Consider the following 12,692-nt stretch of genomic DNA (forward strand, 5'->3'; position numbering starts at 1 on the left):
AGGTTAACTGAGTCATGAGTTTTTATCACCAGAAGACATGGCTATGATTGCTTAGACTGATTTCAGCATACCACAGGCCTTAGGATTTCCCTCTTCAAACTCAATACAGGAGTGCTTGATACAGGAATCTTCTGTGAACATATGCACTCATGGTTTACCAAAACCTGGAATTACATAATTCACCCTGGTGTTTGAGTCACTTGTCTCGCTGGTGAATCCCTCATGCTGTGAAAGATACGCACTGCTTCTAGTTCTGCATGCATTCAGCCTTTGCATCTCGCAATAGACAGCTTCTTGCAGTAGCTTTGTGTGATTGAAGATCCTTCTCTGACCAGTTCCCTACTACATTCTTCCCCTTTCTTTTGTAAACTGAATAGATTATTTTCCTGCGTTCTTTTGCTGTAAGACTTTCTTTAAAACGCTTATCTATTACCACTGTGTGGGCAGCATGTGGGCAGTTGATGTCAATGATGTTTCAATGGCTTTCAGTCAATATTTCATAGGCTGCATTTCCTCCTTCTTGCAACTGTGTATATGCAGTTTGTCCCTAGATTTATGTCACAAACCCACAGCAAATTATCTGTGTTAGTGCACAAATTTCCTGTTTGTGTGTATGCAAGTGGCTGGCAATACCTTCAGTGAGTGAGAGAAATACTAAGTGAGCTGTTGGTACTCCGGTAGGTCTCTATAAGGCTTCTCTGGGGAGCACACTGTATATCTAGCAGCCTTTTAATTTTAGATTGGCAGTGTTTAAAATCCTGTACTTAGTGGTTAGGCTCAATTTGTAATTATGTAGCTGAGTTATCATAGAATAGTTTGGGTTGGAAGGGACCTTAAAGATCATCTGGTTCTAACCCCCATGCCGTGGGGGGTTCTAGCATCCAATGCTAGAAATATTTAACCTATATTTAACTTTGTCAGGGTTCACTCTAAAGTTAATTCAGGCTTTTGTCTGCCTGCATATACCAATATACAGCAGAGGTTTCTGGGGAGCCTGGCCAGCCAGTTCAGCAGAAATGTACAGATACAGCAGGGGAATGCTCTACACTCAGTGCAATTACTGCAGTCTGCATTGGCAGTGGGAACTAGACTGACAACATCCTTTTATACAGCACACTGAAGAACCATTTCTTTCCTAACTTGGTGCTCATCCATAGAGCTCTTCATTCATTCTTCAGTACCTTCTCTGAGCACCTTCCTCACATGCATAAAGTGATTAATGTAATGTGCAAACTAACAGCTACCACACACAGATCCTCCTTTTTGACTTGCTGCCTCTTCAGTATCCATTTCAGGAGAAATCCCCATGGGTGAGTGGTATGTTGGTCTTCCAGAAGACCTGGCAGCAGCCTCTGGGTCCTTTTGTCTCTCCTGGAAGCACATCAATATAAGAGCCACTGTCTCCAGGGGACCTGAAGCATATGGATGACTCTCATCTCTTTTAAAAGGCTGTAGATACTTTATCTGTTATACAGTGTTCTTTGATTGCAGCTTGTAGCTCGTAGGCAAATGTTTTGTTTCATTTCATCAATAAGCTGAGTCATACCATTTTGTCTTTGCAGTCATGACAGCAAAGGGAGCTCCATTCCTGCCCTTGGGGCTCAGGCCGTATCAAATACACTCTCCAGCCTTTGTTTTCTTTTCTGTTTCTCGGGTTAGATCTGGACAAGCTACATGACATAATGAGCCAGTTCTCTCTCATCTGTGAGGAAGATATTATAGGGGTCAAAGCTTGGTAACTTTTCAGATCTACTAACTCCGTAAATACCTTTTTTGCCTATTCCAGAGCGTGATGTCTATGGCACTGGCTGCTGCCACTCACATATCTACTTATGTTTAGTAGCTATCAATGTTAAACAGTAATCAATAATCAGCATTAATCACTATCCTAACAATTGTAGGACAATCTGGCTGAAGGGCATGTTTGTTGAAAACCAGACCTGCATGCAGGCAAAGCCAGCCTGATACGCTGATAATGAGGTCTCACAAAGTGTTTGGGTAAAACTTTGAATAGTCTGGCTTTGCCTGGTACCTGCCTGGTCACCGCTGAGCTTCAGATGGTAGGAAAGCTATGTTTGGGCAGGCCTAAAACAAGCAAATCTGGTTTCTCTGGCCTTGTGGAAACAACAGGTCAGAAGCAGTGTCTTGTGTTTGTGGGAGGTATGTAGGTGTTGCCTTATTTTCACTTGGCCACTGTATTTGGCCCAGTGTAAAAGTACCTATGTAACAGACTTGATAGCGGATTACATAAAATCAGGTAGGTTTTTGGCATGAAGAAAAATTGTTTTTTACATTTTAACCTAAAAGCAATGGATTTACACCGCTGGAATCCTACTGGGTTGCTTCAGTGTATTCAAGCTGTTTTGGCAGCAGCATTTCACAAACCTTTTCTGTTTGAGGAATGAAAGGCCATCTGGAAGCTTTCTCCTTCCCAGGATCTGCACTGCTGAAACATTATTTTTTCTGGCATCATTTGATCTTAAAGGCTAATGAGTGCTACATGATTTAAAGGTTGGGGTGCTTGTACTTCTGTCTGTGTAGATGGAAGCAAGAAGAAATAATAAATAAGATTGGCTAAAATTTAGTTCTTCTCCCTTTTGTTTTATAGGGCTAACTTGACAGCGAAGATACAAACTAGTGTTCTCAAAGCATGAATGGGAAATGTTTCTGGAAAGAAAACTTTCATAACAGTACTTGTGCCTCAAAAGGAAATCAAGAGATGTAATAATAGGAGGATGCAGGAGGCTTTGCAAAATGCATGTACTGGAAGCAAGAGAGTGGGGCTGCATTTGGGTAACTCACAGAAAGGTCAGGGGCTTTGCTGAATTAATGAATCATATTGGGATCATATTCAGATGTACAAATTGATCAAAACATCTAATGGTAAAATGTCTTTCCATAGGTTTTTTCAGAGTTATACAGATGGAGATCCAGAAATGTAAGTTTGGGGAGAAGTTAGCAGCTCACCCACAGTCTGGATGAGTTCTGGATGAAGGTTGTTCTTGGCTCTGTTTATGTGAAAAATCTCCCAAAAAAGGTGTTATCAATCATGAAAAGGGAATCTGTGCTTCAGCAGCTGATACAGTGTATGCGAAACTGCCAAGGGAGACTCAATGGGACTGACCACAGGTGATGGGTCAACAGTAAGAATTTAAGACTTTATAAACACTGAGATCTTGTGAAATCAATCCCTGAAAGATCTCAGAAATTATGAGAATCACAGTATCACAGAATATCCTGAGCTGTAAGGGACCAACAAGGCTTATTGAGTCCAAGTCCTGACCCTGCACGGGACAACCCCAAGAATCACACCATGTGCCTGAAATGTTGCCCAAATGCTTCTTGAACAGTATATAAATACAGGAACAACAATAACATATAAAAACAAAAATAAAGGTGTTACAAACAGGTATTTGTCTGAAGGCTTCAGCTGCTTTCAGAAACATGCAGTGCAACCTCACTGCATGGGCTAAGCTTCCCCATTCAAATTTCCTTCACCTTTGGCAGAACTTGCTGTACTAGAAATGGGAGCATCACAGAGGGGAAGAATGAAGCTTGTTCTTTTGGTGGGATATTGCTCTGAACAAGTTACTTTCCTGGGAAGACTTGCAAGAATCATCTATGACCCCGCCCTGGTGGAGTGGAGAGTTAAACACACTTTATTTAAAAATATGAAAATAATATATAGATAAATAGGTGTAACTTTTCATACAGCTATGCCCAAATGGCAACATACAGGTGGTATACATATGAATAGAAACAGGCTTCCTTGTATTTTTGTCTTGCTGTTTCTTTAGGCAAGAAACTTCAAGAAAAGTGATTCACCCAATGCACATTTAGAGAAGCAAAAACATGTAGTGCTTCACTTTCATTGTTAACACTTTATCTCTTCTAAAACTTCATCTGCTTTATCAACAGAAATACTTAAACATTGCAGTCAAAGCCATGTCAAGAGCCAGTAGCTAAAGAGAGAAAAATTCAAATAAGAAGTAGGACTGGTGATAGATTTATTGTCACCAGCAATTTTTGAGCTCAGCATGGCTGAATTTTGAACGATTATGCTAGGAGTCTAACAATCATGCACTGCTTCCCCATGGCCCCCATGCTGGCGAGTGCAGCAGGAGTGATTTGTGGGAGCTTTGCCAGCTCTCACATCTCTCTGTGTCACCAAGCATGCAGCGTCTGTGGCCTGACTTCCCATGCACAGAGTGCTGGCAGGGGATGCCTGTGCATTTGGACCTGGAGGGAAGATAAGAGAGGGCAGATGTGATGCAGCTGTAGGAGAGTTTTGGCTTTCGAGAGTTTTGGCTTTCAAGAGTTTGGGTGTGAGCCAGAAAAGAAAACACGAGAGAAATACCTGACACAATTATGATGTGAATTCTGGTATGAATTGCATGCCTTTGATATTGTGGGTCTTCCATGGTTGCCACCATTATTCTCTTGCATTCCTGAAACCCAGCTTGTTTCAGGTGGAAGGTGGTTTAGTTTGGAAGTAGCTTTGTGATTATGTTTAGCCAGTCCACTGTGCTCTGAAAGATCATCAGGAGGGCTGAAAAAAGAAACTCTCTCTTCATAGCAAAATTATGAGATCAGAGTTTTCTAGAGTGTCTTACGATTCCAGGTGTGGGTCATTGTGGAGGATGACAAGGAGTGGTGAAAGCCTTGGAGGGGAAATCACAGGGCAGGCACATATCCGGGGAGGTACCACAGGGTGTGGCAGGGAAATGTACTTGTGATGGGACTTCCTCCAGCTGGGGCAGGGCACCTGAAGTAAAGAGGGAAAGGTGTTGAGGGTGCTCAGAGCACAAGCTTTGAGGGTGGGAATGGCCATGGCATCGGTGAGGATCACACAGGGAGGAGCTGGGGTAAGTAAGGAGTTGGGGTAAGTAACATGAGAGATAAGTGGAACTGAAGCAGAGTCCAAAGCTGAGCAGCCAGAGAAGTGAAACAGGCTGGCAGAGATGCAAAGAAGAGTCCTGGAGAACTGCTGGAGCCTCCAAGGGACCTTACAGGGTGAAAGGGCCCTGCCCTGGCCAGGGTTACTCTGGGCTCTGAAGAGGTCAGATGTTCTTGTCACTGGTGCCCTCTGCTGCTGCTAGATCATGTTGTTAATTTTTTAGAAATATTTCTTGTCCTTTGCTGACACTGTAAATCTTTACTGCCTGGTAAAGGAAGGGCTCTGACATCTCACTACTTTTAAGAGAGCATGTGTAAGCGTGGAGATAGTGCTTACTGCTTAGAAGTAAGACTCTATCAAAGAGGAAAATCCTAAGGTCTCACTTCTTTACATCTTAGCAAGTCGTGCAATTGTCCCTACTGATCCCTGCTGGTCTTATTTCCTTTGGAATCAGCACTGAGCTCAGATTCAGATTTTCCAGGAGCTTATGTTTTCACCTGGACATGTCTGACATTCCCCTGGTACACTGATTTTTCCAGTTTTAATCACACAGACATGGCTTTATGTGACTAACTGCCATTGACTTTGTCTCTCACTCAGTGGTTATCAGTACGAAAACACTGAGTCATTTTGTATAGACACCATTCCCATGCTTTGGGTAGGTACAACATTTTTTTCCCTGATGAAGAGTCAACAAGTTTCATTATCTGAGATCATAAAATATGTTGATGACATTTGCTGAAGTTGTCCCCAGCACTTCCTCCAAGGTATGACCACACAGAAGACTCTCTTGTTTTCTCAGCCACAGCAGAAACACCAGAGCAGTAATTTCTGGAGTGAGTGGAGGAGTACAAAGAGACCCCCATGAGTGATGATAAAAGCAGTCCCACAGCAGCAGTGATGTGTCCATGATGTACAGGAATCAGTGTGGGGCCTTTGGGGCTGTCCCAAGCTCTGTGACTACTGGAGTGCTCTCAGGTAGATCACGTCACCAACCAGTCAGTCCGTAAGCTCTGTGTCTATCTGCACCTTCAACACTTTTGCAGTTGAAAGCTTCTGCTATTCACTTTGTGTGTCTTCTGATAGCAACAAGTGTGCAAGCATTAGTATGTGTAGTGGCAGAAACAGGAGGCTCCAGGAAGCATGACATATAAATTTGCTCATTTTAGGAAGTCTGTGTTTGTGCAGAACCCTTGCGAAAATTACAGTCAGAGCAAAGCAGGGAGAGAAAGATCAATTATTTTATCTCTGAAAGCAGAGGAGAGCTCAGAAAAATTATATTTACTGTCTAATTCCACAGCAGAATGGTTTTCGGCTTGTTATCAATGGACTTTTTCTATACTTATTTGACTTTTATAATCATATCAGAACTGTATCATAGCTTTTCCTTTCCCAGGAGCCTGCCAGGCCAAGATTGAAAATCAGTTATCCTACTGTGGAGGGGTCTATTTGAAGATGATGAAGGTATTACTGGATAATTCTGCACTTATACATTCCCATCCAAGTGTTTCTTCTGAACTGAATTCCTGCATATTTGTACTAGTGTTTTGGAGTGAAGAGTCCTTCTCATACAGAGATTTTCTTTGTTGTATTAGCTGGTGCTTGGGTTTGTCATTTCCTGAGCTGGAGTCCCAGACTATGTACAAGAGGATACTTATAGGTAGATAGAGGAATGAGACTGTTAACTTTGCAGCCTTCCTGCTGCTAAGTCCTTCCTTGAGCAGGGAAATCACCATGTAGCCATAACTGTTTGCATGAAGTGCTCTGTGGTTGTGGCTGTTGGCTACTCTGCCTGTTGTGCATTTCAAGGGGCTGAACAGCAGTGGAGAGAGGAGAATTCCTTCAGCCATATTTACAATATGGTTTTAGAGTTAGACCCTGATCTTCCACTAGCTGTGGGCAACGTGTTGGACCTTGGCATTACCCCCAGGTCCAGCTGTTAGAAGGAAGTGATCTTGGTTTCTCCAAATGAGACAAATGGGGAGAGGTGGTTTATGAGTTTGAGACAAAGAGGGTAATAAATAGGAGCCCAGCTGCTTTCAAGGAGACTGGATGGTATATAATACTGGCATTAACTGACTTTAAAAAAACAAAGATGGAAAACCCAAGATGTTGCACCTTTGCAAATCCTCAATTTGTGGCCGATGAAAACTCCAGCAGAGGCAATACCAGCCAGGAGAGGGCATGGGACCTCAAAACACTCAGAGGACCCTGAGCAGCTTCCACAGTCACTGGTGGGACTGAATAGCAATAGCACACGGCCTCTCCTGCATCCTCCCATTCTGATTATTACAAACTAGCCAAGCAACAGAAGCTGTTCATTTCTCAAAATAACATAGTAGCAGTTAACAGAGAGTATTCACCCAATTGTATTTTGTTTTGGTTTGGGCTTTTATTATGGGTTGGGTTGGGTTGGTTGGTTGGGGGTTTCTTTTGCCATAGGGCACCTACCAGCCTTTCTGTGGTCTGTTTAATAATGACACTATTTCCAGACAGCATTCCACACTATTTCTCTTCTGGCAAGGAGAATGCATCAGTGGTGGCCAGGAACCCAGCCACCTCCTATAAACGACCTCCACAAGGACTTTGTACTTCAAGGACTTTGCTTCTGTTCACTTTTAAATAGCATTTTTAATGTTAATATATGAGTGCATGACCTTTGGGAACTAGGCAATTTTCTTTGCTGATACACAATTGTGATAACAAACAGTTTGGTTTGGTTTTGGGGGGATTGTGTGTGTGTGTGTTCTGTTTGGGTTTTGTTTTTTCTTTCAAAACATTGTTGGTGGATTTGGATGAAAACTAGACTACAGAACCAGAATTCATTTCCTGCTGAAGAGTTAAAATTCTGTCCCCCCACTACATCATCTCTGCCATTCAGTGAACTAAGCACATCCTCAATTGTATAGCAACATACAGCTGGAAATGTGTGTGAAAGAAGTGTAAAATGAGCCAGCCCCAAAGCCTGGGTCAGGCTAAGGTTCCATCTATGCCAAAAACTGTCTGATAGTGGCTGGGAGTGCATGATATATGAGTGTAGGGCACGCACTTCTGGCTGCTTGCAACACACTCTGTATTGACAGTCAAAGAGTCAGAAGGGTGGAGTTTGAGGGAGAAGACAAGGCTTTCCTTACCCCTTCAGTCACAGGACAGGAAGAGGACTGAGTGAGGGACTGTAGCAGGAATTTCAGTTGTGTAACTCTTGATGGGATTAATTGGTTAGTTCATGAGATTAAGGGTGTAATTCTTAGGTTGAACAGAAAACAGAGCTGTTTTGCCTTAGATGGCAGCACCAAAAACTGACCTGAGGGATAAACTGATGTCTCATGTTTGCTTTAGGAGCAGCCTGTAACACAGAAAGTAAGATGTCTGGATCTCAGGTGTTACATCACCTGTGTAGGCATCCAGCTTCTATGGGCACAAAGCAATCCTTCTCTCTGTCAAGGAGTGTATGACTTTCAGCACAAGATTTAAATGAACATCACACAAATTTGTCCAAATTTCTGTAGCCTATCTAAAGGTTGCATATATCCCCATGTTACAGGCTCAGGTATGTCAGATATGGTCCATATGAGCCTCCTCTACTGATGCAATCACACTGCACGTGGCCATTTAGGTTGTACAACACATTGTCAAAACTGGGACAAATAACGTGTCTGGCCAGAGGCCTGGAAACAAAGAGGCTCCACAGAGCATCTGAGAAAGCAGCACATTTGCAGCACCTCACCTTCTCCAGCACAAAACTTGGTGAGCAGTGATCTGAAGGAGTCATTTTGTTTATCATGACAATGCGAACCCTGATACCTCTCCTTGGACCTGGGATAAGCTAGCCAGCAGTAAAAAAGTAGTGGAAGAATGTCCTAGACCACCCATAGCTCATCTCTCCCTGTTTTAAGGACTCCTACCAAATGGCCTGGTCATGGAAGTTAGAGATCTCTGTAATCCAGCTCTCAAAACAATAGTTATAGTGACTTGTGTCTTTGGATAGGGAGGGGAAAGAGAAGTCCTTCTGCCATAGTTGTCTTTGCTCTGTGCTCTCTCACATCAGGGAGCAGAGGGTCTCTTGCTCAGGCTGGGAGCATCAGGTCAGTCTGTGACTACACAGTGACACAGAACTTTTTCATATGGAGCAAACAAATCTCTAGGTCCATAAGAAGTGCTCTGCAGAAATGTTCTGTCATGATGGAGATGACCTTGCTGCACCTGTAAGACTCTGGCTCTGCAGCTCCTTCTGAATATTTCTTCTCTTAAAAGAGGGACACTTGTAGCATTTGTCTTTGTGCAGTGCCACCTCTCACTGGGGCTTCTTCTTATTTAGGGTTTTGGTTTGGGAAATAAAAATATGTCTGGAGTATGAAGAATAAGGAAAGCAAATATTTGCAGCATTGGTTGGTGTGATGTTGATGGACTGCAAGGAAGACCTTCCCCTGTGTAACTAGAGGTAGAACAGGGGTCTACTGACATTACTCCAAGTTCTCCCACATCAATGCCAGACAAGACTGGAAGAAAATTCTTAGGAAGGGCTCCTTAAGGGTTTTTTCTCCCATAGACTGTTGTCTGTAGGTGCCTGACTTGGTGTATGTTTCTTCAGAGCTTACTCCCAGCAGTAATATTCTGCTGCTGAATTAAAATGGAGAAAAATCTACTTAACCCAGCACAGACATAAGGAATTTATCATATTATCACACTGATAGAATGAGACTATATATGCATGACTCCAGAAGATTCAAATTTCCTTATATATGAGTAAATAATTAAATGAAAAAACAATGGTTGAGGCAAGTAGTTTAGAATCCTTTTAAAATTTGTATACCATGGTTATGTATTATCCAGATAGCTGTGTTTGGTTTTATAAATACTGTTTCATCTCACCTAAATTTGTTTGTTGCCTTCTGTTGCTCTTTATATAAGCCAGGATATATTTGCCTTTGTGGCAGAAGGGGAAGCACTTCAAAAGTGCCTTCTTGATCTTTGTACATCCTTTACTTTCCAGTAGCACAGTGTGTTTTGTCTATGGAATGAAATGAGACCTCTTGCCTGGGCACCTACCACTATCTCTCCCTCTTGCTCCCTCCTCTGCAGCCCCTAGTGCCCTGCAGGATCTCAGAAGTGGAGTCACTCCCCCCCTTGAGAAACCTGCTGCTCATGGGCTGTGCCCTCATCCTGCATTCTGCCATGTATTTTAACTGTGTCAACCTGCTACCCCCAGATAGTTCTTGCTTACTGACCAGGTTTTTGTGCTGAAGCTTCCTGCTGGCAGCACTCTGAGACCTCTGCATCTGAGCAGTTTCTTATGGGGAATGATGGTGGATCCATGCTGCTTGGAGCCGGTTTTCCGGGATCATATTTTACCTAGAGCCCTCTCTCTTCTTGGCCTCCAAATACATAGTCTGAGACACTCAACGTTCAAGATCTGCTCTTGGGGGTTGGCTGATGACTTTCTGCCTCAATGGCTTATTTTCCCCCAGGAGGCTGACTGCAGTCTGGAAGCAATATTAAGATGGACCAATGGAAAGCAAACCAAATTGCTCTGTCTCCAGGAATGGCACAAACCACTCTTAAGGATGAATCCAGTAATGAGTCTAGGGCTTGGTGAAACTTGATTTGCACTTAGGAAAAACCCTATACTATGTAAAAAGAGGGTGGCAAAGTTCCTTTTTTTTTTCTTTCTCAATTTTTCCTTCATTAAAGCTGAAAAATTTTTTAGGCAGGCCTTGGCCCTCATATGCTCTCAATACTCTCTATAAGGTACAGCTGGATCAAATAATAAACCATAATCATAGAATCATAGAATCATAGAATCGATTGGGTTGGAAAAGACCTCCGAGATCATCGAGTCCAACCCTTGGTCCAAATCCAGTCCATTTACTAGATCATGGCACTCAGTGCCACGTCCAATCTGCGTTTAAAAATCTCCAGGGATGGTGAATCCACCACCTCTCTGGGCAGCCCATTCCAATGCCTGATCACTCTCTCTGTAAAGAATTTTCTCCTGATATCCAACTTAAATTTCCCCTGGCGGAGCTTAAGCCCGTGCCCCCTTGTCCTATTGCTGAGTGCCTGAGAGAAGAGACCAACCCCCACCTGGCTAGAACTTCCCTTCAGGTAGTTATAGACGGTGATGAGGTCACCTCTGAGCCTCCTCTTCTCCAGGCTAAACAACCCCAGCTCCCTCAGCCTCTCCCCATAGGACTTATGCTCCAGTCCCTTCACCAGCCTTGTTGCTCTTCTCTGGACCCGCTCCAGCACCTCAATATCCTTTCTGAACTGAGGGGCCCAGAACTGAACACAATACTCAAGGTGTGGCCTCACCAACGCAGAGTACAGGGGTAGGATCACTTCCCTGGTCCTGCTGGCCACACTATTTTTGATACAGGACAAGATCCCATTGGCCTTCTTGGCCACCTGGGCACACTGTTGGCTCATGTTGAGCTTCCTGTTTCTGTTTCATAGCAGAACAAAGAAGAAACCTGGTTTTTTTTTTTTCTTTAAATGGTAGTTGCCTTTATTTTGCATTTACATTAGTCTAGGACTCGGGATAAGCGTGCAATTTCAGTAAAATAATAAATAGTGAGAGTTGACTGTGTAGAAGGCACACAGGGTGTTATGTTTAACCAGCTACGTGCAACCGAATGTTGAAAAACAATTGGTGTCTGTCTCTCTTTGGAAAAAGTTGTTACTTGAGCAACTCTGGAGTGACCTCCAGTGTTCTTTGTGCAGGCTGCAAGTAAAGAGCTCACAGTACGTCTTGCAGGTACCTCGTGCAAAAGGTGGGGCTCTGAGTACTTTGATACATCAATTTTTGAAGATGAGCAGTGATCCAAAAGGGCTTGCAGCCTTCAGCCCTGGATACTGAGCTAGGGAAACTCAACAGTATCTAAAGAAGACACTAAAACCCAGACATACAAGCCTAAAGTAAAACGCTGAGATTTCTGAACCGGAATAATGTCTGTTGCCAAGTGCTGGAGAGCCTCTGCACGTACAAGCGTTTAATTAATGAAGCATACTATCTGCTGTACATAATCCTAATTTTGAAGACCTTAAAGTCTGAGATACTTTAAGACCTTTAAGAGCCTGAGGCAGCTTGGGTAGGATAGAGCTTCCCAATCTGCGTGGGTCCTTTCCCAGACATCTAAGAGGAAGATCCTTGTTCCCAGTGGGCACGTCAGCGTACCTACTTCAGAATGGTGTGGGAAATTCTCCAGGAGTACTGTCCTGTAGCCATTAAGCAGCCCTGAAGATAATTAGATATTAGACTAAAAGCCTAACTAAAGCATTTGGCATGCCATAGGTTAAAGTTAATCATGTGTATGCATAAACATTGCTAATTTGTATGCAGTTATACTGTCAGAGGATTAGTTAATTATCAGAATTCGTGCATGTGACATTGCTTTTTGAATGTATTGTTCCAGAATTTTTGCAGTTTTGAACCTATGGCACCTGTTTTTAAATGGAAATATAAATTACAGCTGACAGCCTTCATGAAGGATTGTGGGATTTAGAAAGTTTTCATAAAATTATAATGCAGTTGCTTTGGAAATGCAAACTAAATTAAAGCCATCAATGCTTAGAATTTTGCTTCATGGCAGTAAGAAATGTGAAGTAAACACTAAAAAAAAAAAGCTTTAGTGTATCTCATGGGCATTTAATGAAGACTTAACTGATCCAAAATGGACACGATAAGAAATAAAATTTCTCAATGGGTAAGTGTATTTTGAAAGTGAATTTATCTCCCAAAGGGATCTTAAAAGTTTTATTTCTTAGTCCCTTAAAACTAGCAAGAGCCTAACACTGT

Source organism: Pseudopipra pipra, chromosome 8, assembly GCF_036250125.1.
Source record: "Pseudopipra pipra isolate bDixPip1 chromosome 8, bDixPip1.hap1, whole genome shotgun sequence".
NCBI classification, from domain to species: domain Eukaryota; kingdom Metazoa; phylum Chordata; class Aves; order Passeriformes; family Pipridae; genus Pseudopipra; species Pseudopipra pipra.